Here is a 17800-nt window from a genome sequence, read left to right on the forward strand (position 1 = left end):
AGAGTGCTGGGCCAGCACCTACAAGGCTTGGCTGCTTTGGCTACAGCATTTTCACAGTGTTTTCCCTGGGTGCCTTACAATATTACCACATTTTATATTGCCAGGACATGAAAAATGTTGGAAAGAAGAACATTAATATTCTCAAAATACTTGTATACTGACCCACTTTTCCATGAGCTAGAAAAGAACATGAACATTGAGTAAAGAAATCACAAAATTCTGAAACAATAAGAAACATACATATAGGGGCGTCTGGGTGGCTCAGTCAGTAAGCGTCTGCCTTCAGCTCAGGTCATGATCCCAGGGTCCTGGGATTGAGCGCCACATCGCATCGGGCTCCCTGCTCAGCAGGGAGCCTGCTTCTCCCTCTCCCCCTCCCCCTGCTTGTGTTCCCTCTCTCGCTGTGTCTCTCTCTGTCAAATAAATAAATAAATAAATAACCTTTAAAAAAAAAACATATATATAACATTTTTAGAAACATTTTTGACAAGCTCTAAGACATTTTAGTAGACCTATTTAACTATGATTAAAGGATATTGTTTAAAATATTAATATTGAAAATCATATTATTCCTAAAATATTAATGGGTAATAGAAAAAGGTGATCCTATTGAACACTTTCTTTTTAAACAGAGAGAAACTTCCATGAAAACTTCTAAATGAGATTGGGCTATTGAAAAGTAATGCCCTTTGAATATTACAGACCATAGAATTCAATCTTCATTTGATTATAAAGTTCACATTGCTATGATTTATGAAGTACAGTATGGACAGGAATGACATAATACCTAGGAGACATTATTAAAGAGCCTAAGATTAATACCAAGAACACCAAAGCTATTGAATAATGCAGTATGTTAAGCATGACAGAGCAGCATCTACAAGCTATAATTTGTAGTATATTGTTCACACAAGAATTAATGATGGGGGAAATTTTATTGATGAATAAAAGGTTTAGTCAGAGGGTATGTGCAATGAGGTCATACTGTAAGAACAAAACAAACTGATGCATTTTAAACTACTGCCTGATAGATTACATGAAAACTCAACAAGAGGCAACCTTTTGAGAGAATACCTTTGTATTTTCCAGATTTACAGAGCAATTCTCTTTGAATAGTAAATAACCACATTTTCAAATTTCCACTCCCTTCTTAGACTGATTACTGGAGGCAAATTTCAGATTAATTTCTAACACTTCTGCTGGAGGAATATATTTAAATCAAGAATTTATATTAACCAAATATCCATCTGTCTTCTACATAAGGCCATTCAAATCCTCCAGAATCTGTTTTAAAACATGTGCATCCTTTTGCTGGGAACATTAATTATTCTTCCTCCAAATTAGGACAAACATGCTAATTATCCATGAGTCATATGGCTCTCAAATACACAGATTTCATATTGTACTATCATTATAAACCCATGCAATGTCCCTCTCATTTTGTTTTAGTATTTCCCCTTTGTCTCACCCATTCTCATTTACATTGTCCTTCCCATCAAAGATGTTCACACTAGCGTATTCAGTATATGTCCTTAGGCATATAATATATAGCCATGATAAATAATAGATGGTTTTCTGTGTGTGCTTTGAATGTACATAAATTATTTTTCCTGATAGAATTCATTCTGTATTTCCAAGATCTATCCACTTTGCTATATATAAAAATGGTTACTTTTAATTGCTGTATTGTATCCCATTGCATGTACACACAATACATTCTGATTATCCATTTCTCTAGGGACAGAGAGCAAGGCTTCCTGTAACTTCTCATTAATACAAATAATGCTCTGATTTTATCCTCATAAATACCCCCTTAACTACTTGTACATAGTATAAATCCAGATGTGGGAATGACACATATATAGGACACACAGATAATTTTCACTAAAATTAAGAGTTTATTCTCTCACCAATGTAACATGAGGTTTCTCATTTCTGCTCCTTCTAGCCAGCACTTGATATTAGCTGACTTTTTAATTTTTGCTAATTCTATGTTGACTTAATTTGAATTTCTCTGATTTCAAGCAAAATTAAGCATCTCTTCACATATATATTGGCTATTTCGGATTCTGCTTTCATGAATTTTCTATTTTTTCCCTTGTCCAATTTTTGTTGTTTCCTTGCAGATTTTAATAGCTCCTAGTATTTTCTATATGTTAATCACTTTTCAGCTTTACATTTTGAAAATATCTTCTAATCTGCCACCAGTCTGTTAAATCTATCTACATATCATGTAGTTTTTGTATAGGGGTACTTAATTTGAATATGTTCACATCCATTGATCTCCACCACCTACCCTTAAATTTTGTATTTTTTAAATCTTGTTTAAATATCCTTTCCCACCCCAAGTTCACAAAGATAGCCTCATATATTTTATTAACTTTGTATGTTGCCTTTTATAGTTAGGTTTTTAATCCATTTCGGCTTTATTTTGTGTTTGGAGTTGACGTAAGAATATAAATTTACTTTCCCTATATACTGAACCATATACCAAATAATCCCTCTTTTCCTCTGTGATTTGTGATGCTAATTTCTACTACATTCTACCTGCTCATATATAACATGGGCTTTGTTCATTGTTGTTTTTTCTTTTATTATTATTGCATCAATTTTTTATCTGTTCCTACACCAGTAGCATACTGTTTTTATTGCTGTGGTTTTATAAAAATATCTTAATATATCCAGTAAGATAAATTCTCTCTCTTTGGTACATTATTCTTCCATGCACATTTTTCTTTTTAAAGATTTTATTTCTTTATTTTGACAGAGAGAGACAGCGAGAGAGGGAACACAAGCAGGAGGAGTGGGAGAGGTAGAAGCAGGCTTCCCACTGAGCAGGGACCCTGACATGGGGCTCCATCCTAGGACCCTGAGATCATGGCCTGAGCCAGAGGCAGACGCTTAACCGAATGAGCAGGGAGCCCGATGCTGGGCTTGACGTGGGGCTCGATGCAGGGCTCGATGCGGGGCTCGATGTGGGGCTCGATCCCAGGACCCTGCAATCATGACCTGAGCCGAAGGCAGACACTTAACGACTAAGCCACCCAGGTGCCCCTCCATGCACATTTTTAAAACTATCTGTCTAGTTCCTCAAAAACAGTGCTGAAGTTTTCACTAAAACTACACTGAATTTATAGATTTATGGAAAATGGTATTTTTACAGTGTTAATTTTTCCCATCCTTGAACTTGGTACTTTTCTCTTCTTGCCTAGATCTTGTTTTATGTCATTTAATACAATCTGAAAAGTTCTTTGCAAAGGTACATTGGGTTATATCCTATGTACTTGGCAGTTCTTGTTGCTATTGTGAGTGAAATCACGTTTTCCATACTAATTTCTAGGTGGTTGCTGCTGACACTGAAGAACGTTTGGACACTTATATGCAACTTAAATGAATATTTATAAAATCTTTGTAAAATTTCTCATATAGTACTTAGAATTCACTATTATTATTATTGTTGCTGTTGCCCATTATTGATCTTGCATCTCCACAATATTTCTGAACTCCCCTATTCTTTTTTTTTTTTTAAATAAAGATTTATTTATTTTTTAGAGAGAGAGAGAGGATGAGCACGGGGAAGGGGGAGGGAGAGGGAGAATCCTCAAGCAAACTCCTCGCTGAGCGTAAAGTCAGACACAGGGTTGGATCCCAGGACCCTGAGACTACAACCAGAGGACCAGCGTCAAAACCAAGAGTTGGACTTTTAATGGACTGAGCGACCCAGGCACTCCTCCCCTATTAGTTCTAATAGTTTATCTATTGATTCAATGGGGTTGTCTCAAAGAAGATCTAATAATCTGCAAATTCCATTCAATGTTTAGACCTATTTTTTCCTATTTTATTAAGCGCCCCTAACTAAATTGAATGGCATCTGTGATAACAAGCCTCTTTCCTGTTCCTAATCATAAAGATAATGTCACTTTTTTCCCCAGTACATTTTAGCTTTTGCTAAAAGCTTTTATCAAATTAAAGAAATTATCTTTTATTCCCAACTTTTCTAATACCTTAAAAATGTCATAAATAGATGTTAAACTTTATCAAATGTCCTTTCTGCATATGTTGAGGTAATTTTTTCCCCTTTAGGGAATTAATGTGCTAAATCATAGATATCTTTTCTGGTGATGACCCTTCTTACATTTCTAGAATAAAACTTATATTACCAAGTTTTGTTTATTAAAACATCATTGGACTCATCTAATATTTATTCAAGATTTAACATTTTATGCATAAGTGAAATGGGCTAATAGATTTCTTGTATTGTCCTAATCCAGTGTTGGTCTGAAAATTATAATTAATTAATTTTAATCAAGATTTAGAATGATTTGCACAGCTTTCCTACATTTTCTTTTTTTCTGGAACATTTTATATCAGCTGGAATTATCTTTACCTTGAAAGTTCTGGGACGCCTGGGTGGCTCAGTTGGTTAAGCGTCTGCTTTCGGCTCAGGTCATGATCCCAGGGTCCTGGGATTGAGCCCCGCGTTGGGCTCCCTGCTCCGCGGGGAGCCTGCTTCTCCCTCTGCCTCTGCCTCTCTCTCTCTCTCTCTCTGTCTCTCATGAATAAATAAAATCTTTTAAAAAAAAAGTTTTGAAGAACTCAAACTTTAAAACTATCTGAGCCTGTGGATTCATTTTTCAAATTCATTTTAACCCCTCTGTGACATCCAGAAACTGAAAGTAAAATCTACATGTTTCAGATTCCCTGGCATTTTCAGAATTTCTGAATGTGCTTTAAGTTCTGTCAGTAAGATTCACTTGCGGGAAATTTTGATTCAATATTGAGTCATGTGAAAACAGGGTACAGTCCGTTCATTTTTATGGTACAGATCACGGCAGCAGTGGTGGCAGCAAATTCCTGATCGTAACAGGGGCCACGGTTGTTCTGGTTACTGAGTTCTGCTGGGTTTTCAAGATCATTCTTGCAAGGTCACCGAGCGTCTATTACTTTAGTCTTTCCAATAATTCTGTACTTTTTATATATTCCTCAATAAACCCCTTCCAGATTATACTAGATAAAGTAGATTTGCTTAACTAAAATTAAGAACATTAACTACAACAAATTGTACTTAGACTGGAGGCCTGATGAATGATCAGAAATCTCTTCATGGTTAATGGGTGATCCAAGTTTTCTATTTCTTCTCGGGCACATTTTTCCTGGAAATTAATTTTTTTCATCGAGAATTTTTTTTAAGATTTTATTTTTAAGTAATCTCTACACCCAACATGGGGCTCGAACTCATAACCTTGAGATCAAGAGTCACATGCTCCAACAACTGAGCCAGCCATGCACCCCTCATTTAGATTTTGAATATGATTGCTATACAGTTCATAGTTTTTGTTATTTCTAAAACCTCTATTATTTCTGTAGTTGATTCTCTTTTGGGGGGTTAAATTTTAATTTATAGTCTCTTTTATTTGGTTGATCAGCTTTGTCAGATATTTTACTCTTTTTTTTTTTTTTGTAAATTTCTTTTTGAGTAAACTCTACCCCCAACATGGGACTTGAATTCATAACCCCAGGATCAAGAGTCACATGCTCTACTGACTGAGCCAGCCAGGCACTCCATTATTTACTTCTTTCATCTCTTTAAAGAAGTAAGGTTTTGATTATTAATCATCCCTATTAATTTCTTTCTTTCCTATTGATTTTTCCTTATTTGTATTATCTTTTCCCTTCTGGCTTGTATATGCTTATTCTACTGTTTCATTTTCTAGCTCTTTGGGTTTAATGATGCTTTATTTCTCCCAATCTTTCTTGTTTTCTTTTTTTTAAAAAAGATTTTACTTATTTAAGAGCGAGAGAGAGAGAGAACATGAGTGGGGGTGAGGGGTAGAGGGAGAGGAAGAAGCAGGCTCCCTGTTGAGCAAGGAGCCCAACATGGGGTTCCATCCGATCCCAGGACCCGAGATCATGACCTGAGCCTAAGGCAGCCGCTTAACTGACTGAGCCACTCTGGTGCCCCTCTTGTTTTCTGATATATGTATTTAAAGTCAGTCATCCATCTTAAAGAATTTCTTAATTTCCCTTAAAATTTTTCCTCTTCTTGGTTAATTTTAGGGTTGTTAGTTATTTTTAGTTTCTAGACTTTTGTGATTTTTTTTCCAGCCATTTTTTTTAAGTGCTTATTCTTTTTTTTTTTTTTAAGATTTTATTTATTTGCGAGACAGAGAATGAGAGACAGAGAGCATGAGAGGGAGGAGGGTCAGAGGGAGAAGCAGACTCCCTGCTGAGCAGGGAGCCCGATGTGGGACTCGATCCCGGAACTCCAGGATCATGACCTGAGCCGAAGGCAGTCGCTTAACCAACTGAGCCACCCAGGCGCCCCCTTAAGTGCTTATTCTTAATTAAACTGTTAAATGATGAAAGAACGTAATTTACATTACATGGATTCTTTGAAATATATGGAGCTTTCTTTATGACTTAATTCTTGGTTAATTTTTGTGGATATTCCATATATGTTTGAAAATACAGTTTGACTCTTGAAGAATGCAGGGGTTAGAAGTACTGATCCATACAGTCAAAAATCTGTATTTAGAGGCGCCAGTTGGAAGAGCATGTGACTCTTGACCTTGGGGTCATGAGTTCGAGTCCCACACTGGGTATAGAGATTACTAAAAAAAAAAAATAAGTAAACTTAAAAAAAAAGTATATAAATTTTGACTCCCTAAAAACTTAACTATAGCCTACTGTTGACCAGAAGCCTTACTGAAATAGTTTATAAACATGTAGATATTGTATTCTTACAGTAAAAGTAAGCTACAGAAAAGAAAATGTTACTAAGAAAATCATAAGGAAAAGAAAATATATTTACAGCACTGTAGAAGTTTTTTTGAAAAAAATCCACTTATAAGTGGACCTTCACAGTTCAAACCTGTGTTGTTCATGGGTCAACAGTAATATGAGTTCTCTGTTGAGTGTAAGATTCTGTATCTTCATTTCAATTTATTAAACAGGTTATAATTTTATATAGTTCTGATTTTTTGTTGGCTCGTTCTATTAGTTTTTAGAAGGATGACTCAAAACCTCCAGTTTCAATTGACTTATTATTGATTTCTCCCATAGTTCTTTCTGCTTCCATATATATTTCAAAGGTATATTGTTTATGGCTAATATGTTCATATCATTACAGTTTATTGGTATATTATTATTTAAAAATTATTTTTAACTTTAAATTGTACTTTGCTATCATGGATTTTTTTTAAAGGGGACTGCTCATATATGCCTGATACACCTTTTTCTGTCCTTTAACATATGGCTTTTATAAACATATTTGAGGTAGGTTACTGAATCCTCCCCACACACATAAAGCCACAGCAGGTGTTACTTACAAACACCTGAAGGTCTACATAGTAAGTGTATAGCTTCATAGAGAAAGGTGAGATTACATAATGATTTTGAGCTAGTCACATAATCTATGCTCTTCCAGCATGTTCCAGATACAAGCTCAGTTTCTTATTTATCAGTTCTAATGAATCATTGAGAATATGAAAAGGTAAAGGGGCAAAAGAGGTAGTTAATAGTACCTTGGGCTGTCTGCTTTTAGAACAGGAGCATAGGTCTTACTCAGCTCATAAAGCTTTGTCTAGGGAATTTTTGGTTTCTTTGTTGTCGAGCTGTACTTGGCCAAGCACTAAGATTGGAACAGAAAGCATCTAATTTTGTCCATATTGACAATGATAACTCAGTATCCACAGAATAATGGGAAACCATTAGAATCCACCTTTTGGACTGAACCAAATAACACACCTAAATGACTCAGTTACTGATCTGATTCACTGTGAGCGGAAGGCGATGGCAATCACAGTTTTGGAAACTTGCTTAGGGTTGGTCACTGTGAGATCAACTCCCACCACCTGGGAAACTATACCCTGGGGAATTTCTTTCAAGTTTCCCAGTCACCTTCATCAAAAGGATGTTAAACGGACAACACCACTACACCACTGAGCCATCCTTAATGAAAAACTTAAGCAGGTCAGAGAGCTAGTCAGATGTCGTATATCAACTGGAGTTAATAGGAGAGTTGAAATCCAAGTCATATGTCCAACATGGGAAGAATTAGAGGTACTTTCATCTATGTCAGCAATGCTATCCGTGTATATAGTCTTTCTAATGATATTCTTCAGCAGCTCCGGGGCTTCATTATTCCCTAGGATGTTCAGAGGAAAACCCTTCATGCCCCATATTGGTAGCATCTTTCCTTATTCCTCTTGATGACATTCTTTCGATTCTGTTACACCTTGGCTCCAGTGCATGTGGCTTCCTTGAAGTTTGCAGCACTGATAGGGAAGAATTATGAAATGCTGCATAGTGAGCTTGTTGCTAGTGAGAGGGATCCTTGATCATACTGAAAACTGGAACTGGCTAGATAACACCTGAATGGCCAGATTAGTCAGTAATGAGATGGGAGAGGTTTTTAGCTCCCTTTTTAGCAGTTTTGGCTTTGACAACCACGGACAAACCTAGTGTGACAATTATTCTATTTAAATTCCTTCTCAGTGCCAATTTGTCATCAGTTTGTTAATCTCCTATTCATAACATTCTCTTGTTTATCAGGCAGTCCCAGTAGTTTTACTGATATGTTCAACAGACCTTGAGGCACTTTCCCCCATGTAAATCATTGTTTCCCAGAGCTTGAGGGCCTTATATATGCCAATTGAGATGCTCCTAGGAGTGGGAGATCTGAAGAGAATTTTTCTGATATAGAGCTCAACCTCAATACTGAGGTTTCTAGAAAGCTTTAGCAACGGTCTTGACAACAGATATGGTGAAATCAGGGTTTAGGTTCTGGATGCTCAGTAAAGGTACAGAGTAGTGCTACATACTCCAGTGGGGATACAAAGCTTACCCATGTATCTCTCTGAGAAAAAAAAAATCTCTTTTTAGGAAATATATTTCAGAAATTGTTGTCTTTTTTAATCCAATCTGAAAATTCCTGTCTTATAAGCTGTGAATTTAACCACTATCATTAATTGAAATTATTGTAGTATTTGGAATCTTTTCTGACACACCTTATTTAGAGTTTTGTAATTGCCATACTCTTTTCTTCCTTTTCTACTTCCCATAGGATAATGCAATTATCTTCTGCTGATTTGAAAGTTACATGTTATTTTTGTTTTTTATCTCTTCCTAAAACCCATATGGTTAGACTCAATTTTCTCCACCCATTAATCAAGCTTACCAATAAATGTCTTGTCCCAAACAAGATAAGGACCTTAATTAGCATCTGCCTATTTCTTTCTGTTCTGCCTCAGCCCTTCACCTGGCCATGTTGATGTCATCTAGCATTTTTCTTCAGAATTGATATACATATATTTTTAATTTTTCTTTCCTGTTCTTTTGCTTGAGTCAATGCTTAATTAATTGCTCACCTTTTTAAAAAATATTTTGTTGTTTTTTTCTAGGGTTTCTCTCTTGATTAAATACTTCTCCCAAGAGTACTTTCAAAAAAGATTTTAGAGTAATGAACTTTTTGTACCTTGGTACTGCCAAGCTCTCACATGTGAAGGTAGTTTATCTAGACGAAAAATCTATGTTACAGTTTATTTTGCTAAAATCCTTTGAAAATAGTACTCCATTACCTCCTTGCATCAAGGTCCTGGGCACTACTTTTGCCTGCAGCTGTTTCCTTCAGCTTTAATTATCAGGCCAAAGAACTGGGGTGAAGGGAATGGAGGGGAAGAATGAATGCTCAGAGCACAGCCTTCTTGCCTGCATTTGTTGTTATATGCTACCATGTCATTACCCAGAAGGCACTGAGCTGATGCCATTGTTTTTCTGCCCTGCAGAGGCAATGGGATGGGAAACGATGGGTCAGAACAATGTGGGAGAGAGAAAAGGGCAACTCTTCCTCCAACCAAACCTCTATTCCTGATGCTTAGCCCCCTTCATCTGTAGCTATCATTCCCTGTCTTCCTTCCTTCATTCCCTGTAATTCCTTCCTTTCACTCCCTTCTCCTCTCTCCTAGACACACACATAGCTTTTGTATTTCAAAACAGGTATATACAGCCTTAGAATAAAACTTTTGTAAATATCCTCAGATGATTCTGAGACACTGGGAAGTATTTAAATCTTTGGAGCATAGATCAAATGTATTTGCTCATGATTGAGCAGGCAATAATTGGATAAGAGAAAATGAGAGAAAGCAGGTACAGGAGTATCTGAGGCTGAAAAAAGAATAAAATCAAGAGAGAGAGCAAGGCAGACCAAAAATCTGAGTAGGAAGTTTCCCAGAATGAGGTCCAAAGCATGTACCTGTTATGCATTCACTATTTACCTTTATTATGAAAGTAGGTGAACTTGCTGGGTCTATTTCCATGAAGAACTATAAAATTAATTGGAAGGTCTAGCTACTTTTGATAGCTGTTCCCCAGCTCAAATGTAAGGTCCCTAAATCATCAGAGAACAAGATCCAATCTTTAACCTTTTAACTAGAGTATCAGATTGAAAAGAAACTCTCAAAATAAAATGGAGAATGGAATACAAGCCATTTTGAGGAGCATGTCTGTCCTAATGGCATAGACAGATGAGGAGCAAGGTGTGTCTTTAATTCAGGGAAGAACAGATGATCAGAGGTCTGGTGATATAGGACCTAGGAGGCCATTATTGTCAGCAGAGGAGGGAGGCTACTAAAAGGAGGCTAAGAAGACTTAGATGGTTAACAGATCTACAAGACATCTTGGGTACTTCCCGATCTTGAAAGAAAGATTTAGAAGCTAGGTTCTCATGATTTTGCTGGTACAACTGAATCAGAGCATTATTCTATTATTACTATTACTGTGACGGCATCTAACCACTATCATCGCTCTCCCCCCTCCCCTCCTCCACCAATCTGCTTATGTCTTTCAGTTTGGAGATACAGAATTTCAGACTAAATTAATTATATTAGGTATTCATCATTTTACTGTGATATCTATCTATCCAACTATCTATCTACATAGAGATTATCTTTTTTTTTTAAAGATGTTTATTTATTTAACAGAGATAGAGAGCACAAGTAGGCAGAGTGGCAGGCAGAGGGAGAGGGAGAAGCAGGCTCCCCGCTGAGCAGGGAGCCTGATGTGGGGCTCGATCCCAGGACCCTGGGAGCATGACCCGAGCCAAAGGCAGATGCTTAACTGGCTGGGGAGGGACAGAGGGAGAAGGAGAGAGAGAATCTCAAGCAGACTCCCTTCTGAGCACAGAGCTTGACTTGGGGCTTGATCTCATGATGCTGAGATCATGACCTGAGCCAAAAATCAAGAGTTGGACACTTAACCAACTGAGCCACCCAGGTGCCCCAAATATAAATATATATATTTTTAATTTTATTATGTTATGTTAGTGACCATACAATATTTTCTAAAAAATAAAAGAATATTCATTGATAAAAACTAGCTAAATAAAGATAAAGGAAAAAATCCTTATCACATCACACTGCAGTGGAATACAGAAGGTGGCACAATCTATCTTAGTTGTTTTAAGCCACTCCCCATTTTCTTTAATGTGAAAAATTCATTACTATGGTTTTGGATTTCACATAGCAGCTAAGCTTTAAGAAATTACAACATGTCAAGTCTCTATGTAATATAAAGAAGAACATCTATAATTATCTGAAAAGAACATTAAAGTTTTATAGGCTCAAATCCTCTTCCAAGTATCAGCATGAGGCCAGATTTTCTTCATATAATTCAACCAAAACAAACATTATCACAGCAAAATGAATGCAGAAAAAAATGAGAATCCAGCCAACCTTTAAGCCAGACATTAAGCAGATTAAAAAAATGTAAACAATGCCACTCTTTCCAAAAAAAAATGTTTTTGTTTTGGAAAATATAGTTATTTTTCATAAAATATATTATTTATGCTAACAATAAAATGGGTTATTTTTGATGAATAGATGTCTTAAATTTTTCTCATCTTGTTAAAATAATGATTGGTATAATCCTCACAAACATAAATTGAGCTCTTTGAGGTCCCCAGTTTTAAAAGTGTAAAGGGGTCCTTGACCAAAATGTTTGAGAACTACTTAATTATTTCATTGCCTTTGAATTGTAATTGAGGAAAGACTATACTTTCAGGGATCATTTCTATAGTTTGTTACTAGAGAAGTTTCTCTGAATGTGAATTATAATTGAGGAACCTGTGATACAAAATGGTTAGATGACTTGATCCAAGTCACAGAGCTAGTCATTTTCACAGTTTGGGAATTTTAAATATTTTTTTAAATTTTATATTTTTATTTTTATATTTTTATAACTATTTCATAAAATAAATTACATTTATTTAAGGTAAGTATAAGGATCTTTTGATATTTTAAAATCCTTTCAAAAATTCCATACAATGCACCTTATGAAACTATACATTTCAAGTTCCAATTTCTTTGAGAAAGATTAATAGTATCATCCTTTCAGAATCAAAGTTACATCATACATAAGTTGACAATTCTTTTCCCAGTTCTGTTATTTTGTTGAGTTCCACAGGATCTCAAGTAAATGAGTACTAATAATATCAGAAAGTTTTTTCATTTCAAATAAGGAATGTGTCTGCAAAGTTCTATTTATATATTCATATACACACATAAACTTTATAAGTTTAAAGTTTATAAGGTATAGTTCATTGATTTTCTACTAAGGTTTTGAGGCTATCCTGAGATTTCTAAGAGTCTTATTCTAAAAACACAATTTAAAACTTTTTGAGACAGTTTTTCCAGTCTAGCTAAATTCCAAATTTGTCTTTAACTCTGACACAATTCCCAAAATTAATTTGTCCTATGCAGTATAATCCTTCTAGTATCTTCAAGAATATGGCATCCTTCATGGCATTAAGTCTTTTGATACCATGATATAATAAATGTGTGCTCCACACTAATATAGACACAAAAATCACACAGTACTTGCAATAAATAGAAACTGCTTAACATAGCATCTTGATGAGGTAAGCTTGTGTTATATTATTTTAACAGAACAAGAAACTAAGCTGTAAAGACCTGTTCAGACTTGCCTAGGGTAAATCACAGAATTACTGGTAAAGCCAAAGGATAGGAATTTCCAGTTTTTGGAGCTTGTGACAACACAATATTGGTATCCTCTCTTGTAATTAGAATCAAGATATATTTGAGATTCGTTTGGTTCTACATTATGTCTGTGCACTTCATGCAACTTGAATAAAGGACATACTATGAGTTGGACTGGTCAGAAATCAGAAGTCACTCTTCTTTGTTCCCCTAAGTAATTAGCAATATTGTAAATAGTCCCCTTTGAGGACATTTTGAATTTACCAGCAGTTGAAAACTCAAAAGGAAATATGCTTTTTGAAAAAGAAATGGAAGTGTTCAACATTTAATCAGTATTACTTGAGTGACCCCATGTGCTAGGTGTTTGAGATGTGATAGATAGGCCAGGGCACCGCTCTGGTAGATTACCTTTAAGTGGGGACAAATTAAACATATAACTCCAGCCAGGAAAGTACAACAAAAAAGATAATACAACAGAGTGATGACATAAAATGACAAGAGAAAAGCAAGCTACCTTAAATAGGGCCATCAGGGTAGGCATCTTGTAGCCGTTAACCTCTCAACTGTGGAGTGACCTGATTGAGGAGAAGCTAGGCCTACCAACAGTGGGGGCAAATGCAAGGGCCAAAAGTGTGAAGAAGCTTGTTATGTTTGAGGGACAAACAGAAGGGAGCATGGTGGTAGTTTAGTGCACCAACATGAGATGAAGGGAGGTCAGATGAAGGGAGCTTCATGCACCAGGGTGAGGTCAGAGAAGCTAGGTGGGCCAGATGTGGCAGGCTCTCACAGGCTGTGGTAGAGTTTGGATTTTGTTCTAAGACTAATGGAAAACTGGAGGATCTTAAGATAGAGATAGATAATATAACTTACAGTTTTAAATTAAGGGGAGGAAGGAGGAAGGGGAACCAGTTAAGTGAAATGATGATGGTGGTTTGAACATGGAAGATAGCTGTGAAAATAGAGAAAAGTAGACACATTTAGGATCTGTTTTGTAAGTGTTTCTTACAGGAACTACTGATGGTTTAGACATGGGAGGTGAAGGGAAAAGAGAATGCATTTATTTCTATACAGAAAATGTTAGCTACTACTTACACCAATAGTACAATCCATAAAAATAAAACTTGGACTTCATCAAAATTAAAATCTTCACTCTGTAAAAAACTCAGGTAAGAGGAAAAAAAAAGACAAGGTATAGATTGGGATAAAATATTTGAAAATCACCTATCTAACAAAAGACTGATACTAGAATATATAAAGCACTCTCAAAACTCAATTGTATGAAACAAACAATCCAATTAATACATGAGTGAGAGACATGAAGAGACGTTTCACCAAAAAAGATATATAGATGGCAAATAAACACATGAACTGATGTTCAACATTATTACTAAGGAAATGCAAATAAAAACCACAATGAGATGGTTTCAGTAATATTAGAAAGTTTCTTCATTTCAAAATAAAGAATGTGTCTGCAATGTTCTATACCTCATCAGGATGCTATATAAATCAAACACACGATAAGTATCAGAATGGGTAAAATAATAAACAGTGACTGTCAAATGCCAGCAAGGATGTGGAGAAAGTGAATTACTCATACACTTCCGGTGGGAATATAAAATGACAGAGATGCTCTGGAAAACAGTTTGGCAGTTTCTTTAAAAACTAAACATGCAACTACTATACAACACAGTAATTGCACTCCAGGCATTTATCACAAAGGAATGAAGACTTATATTCACGCAAAAACTTCACATGAGTGTTTATAGCAGCACATGAATGTTTATATCACATGAATGTTAATGCATAGCAACAAAAACTGGAAACAAACTACATGTCCTTCATCAATCATATCATCAGACATGTTACTGTACAGGAATGATTAAATAAATTATGGTACATCCACATTGTGGAATACTGCTCAGCAATAAAAAAGGAATAAACTAGTGATACACACAACAATCTGGATGAATCTTCAGAGAATCATGATGAGTATAAAAAGATAATCTCAGGGCCCCTGGGTGGCTCAGTCAGTTAAGCATCTGCCTTCGGCTCAGGTCATGATCCCAGAGTCCTGGGATCGAGCCGCACATCAGGCTCCCTGCTCAGCAGGGAGCCTGCTTCTCCCTCTCTCTCTGCTCCCCTACTCCTGCTCTCTCACTCGCTCTCTATCTCCAATAAATAAAATCTTTAAAAAAAATAAAAAGATAATCTCAGAAGTTCACATACTGTGCTATTCCATTTAAATAATATTCCTGACATGACAAAATTATAGAAATGGAGAACAGATTAGTGCTTTCCAGGGGTTGAGGAGGAGGTGGGAGTGGGAGAAAAGTGGGTACTGCTACAAATATAATTTATTAATTTAATAATTATGATAATTAATATAAATTAATATAAATATATAAAAATATAAAGAGGGACCCCGTGGTGATGGAAATGCTCTATCAGTGTCAATACCCTGGTTGTGATGTTGTATTGTAGTTTTGCAAAATGTTACCACTGGGGGAAAATGGGTAAAGGATCACTGGATCTCTCTGCATTATTTCCTACAACTGCATGAGAATCTATAATTATCTCAAAATAAAATGTTTACTATATATAAAAAATTTAATTTACATATATAAAAGGACATCTTTCAGTTAACGTAAAAGCGGACTTGTGAAGTTTTGGCTTGGACCCCAAAAGAGTAAATTCAACATTACAAAGTGAAGATTATAACCACCCTGAGGACTTGTACAAAAAAGTTGAGGGTAATTGGCTGTAAGGCTCTGAATGACTTTACCCACTTTAATAGTCTCAAATGATTGAGAAGTAGAGACTGGAGGAGAAAGTTTTCAGGAATCATTGTTGTTATATTGTGAGAGCAGCCTTCCCCTCAAGGAAGAAAAGTAGACAGTAGTCCCTCTTCACCCTAAAAAAGAGGAGACTTTAAGAAGACCACTGGGAGAACTTAAGGTCTGGGGGACATGGAAGTGTTTCTTTCCATTGAAATCCCAAACATTAGAGAATGGCTGGCTAATTGCTTAGGGGGCAAAGACAAGAAGGGGTAATGTGGTTGTGTAACAGGATTTCTGCTTTTCCTGAATTCCGGCAGTAAAATACTGCTCCCAGAGTCTGTTGGGGGCAAACAACATGGTTTTCCCATGAACCAAATGTGGACCACTCACTTAAGAAAGCCAGCACGGGGTCTTTTTAGGTTACGCCCAAAAGCATGACCAGGACGGGTGAACAATCCTCTGCAGAAAGAAGCTAAGTAAGTAAATAAAGCTAAGGACCAGCAGGACGAGAGGCATCTTGTATTGGAACCCACATGGAGAGTGGAGTGGGTCTAAGAACCCATGAAAATGCTCATGAGAAAGAGTCCATTTTAAACATCTACCAAGTCCAGAAAGTGCCAAAGCTAGATCATGAAGACAGTACTAGTTTAGTCGTAAATTTTCTTATAAGCCACTTCCATTAAATCCCCTCTGTCCCCACACTCCAACCTTGGGACAGACTGTAGGCCTAACCAAGATGGAGCTGGAGCATCCTTGTGGAGAAAGAGAGAAGCATCAGACTGTACTCTCCTTTCTCTACCACCTGGACTGGTAGCTTTAGGCCTGCAACTCGCCTGGAGATGGGCAAGGAGACAAGCCTTAAACTCGAAAGCTAGATTTAAATTTTGACCTTATATTGTGATGGTTAAACTGAGACTGAAGTTTAAACACATAACTCTTGCTGATATCTAAGAATGACCAGAAAAAACATGAAGACTGCTTAAATTTTCGTCCAGGGATCGGGGAAGAAGCAGCCTCACAGAAAGGGTAATGGAAAAAATAATTAATTTGTTTGATGAATGTACACTACAAGTCCTGTTTATTCAGTATTCTAAATATAAGGTAATCTTCCTATATATTTTAAGCAAATTTTTCCAAATTATACTATTGCATATTTACATATGTGCATATATGTATATACACATGTGCGCAGAATTATGTAATTTTCCCTCCTACTATGAATATCTGTTTTCAGCAAAAAACAATCTAGACTTAGCTATAGATATGGCACAGTCGCTTCTTCATAATATGATTTCCAGTTTTTCTGAATTATTTTACTTACTGAGCAGGAATATAGTACTACAAATGTGAAGCTGCACATTTTGTCTTAAGAGAAATGTTTTACCATATGCAAGACTGAGCCTTTAGAATAGCAAAACTATTACAGTTGGAAATTTAAGTTAGAATTTAGCTCCTATCCAGGATGAGAAAGTCCAATTTTTTTCCCCTGAGTAAAGATTTTCAAATTTGTGTGGCCAATGGCCAAAGCTGTTTTTCTCTGCTAAATTTCATTAGGATCAACATACTTCGATTTATTGTACATATGACCCATAAATGGATGGGAGAAAAGAAACAGTAGAGCTAATTCAAATCAGAGAGAATCTGAATAACCAATGACTGGCCAGGAACTACTAATTCTGCACATTCCTAAGTCATCCGACACAAATGCCCAGAGGAGAATGCTGGGAATGGAGAATAAACGGCGACCCCAGTGATTTCTTTTGGATGCACTCATTTATAATATGAAACAGATTTAGCATGTTAGCCATAATTTGCTTTTAATATCTTTATTAGGATTGCCTTCTCATATTCATTTGAAACTTAATTCTTTGAAATTCAGAAATTTAGGGGCGCCTGGGTGGCTCAGTTGGTTAAGCGTCTGCCTTCGGCTCAGGTCATGATCTCAGGGTCCTGGGATCGAGCCCTGTATCAGGCTCCAAGCTTGGTGGGGAGCCTGCTTCTCCCTCTCTCTCTGCTCCTCCCTCCTGCTTG

At 36.3% G+C, this 17800-nt stretch overlaps 1 long non-coding RNA gene and 1 pseudogene across 1 annotated transcript in view; one reads left to right on the plus strand and one right to left on the minus strand.

Moving 5' to 3' along the window:
- Window positions 1–17800, minus strand: part of LOC135363636 (uncharacterized) — a 44341-nt gene that overhangs the window by 19562 nt on the left and 6979 nt on the right. The gene's annotated exons all lie outside the window — the stretch shown is intronic.
- On the plus strand, window positions 12042–12179 carry LOC123840490 (small nucleolar RNA U3; annotated as a pseudogene).

The sequence above is a fragment of the Mirounga angustirostris genome, unplaced genomic scaffold (genome assembly GCF_029215605.1).
Source record: "Mirounga angustirostris isolate CCGP_5_RB_7025 unplaced genomic scaffold, mMirAng1.0.hap1 SCAF_2, whole genome shotgun sequence".
Classification (NCBI taxonomy): Eukaryota; Metazoa; Chordata; class Mammalia; order Carnivora; family Phocidae; genus Mirounga; species Mirounga angustirostris.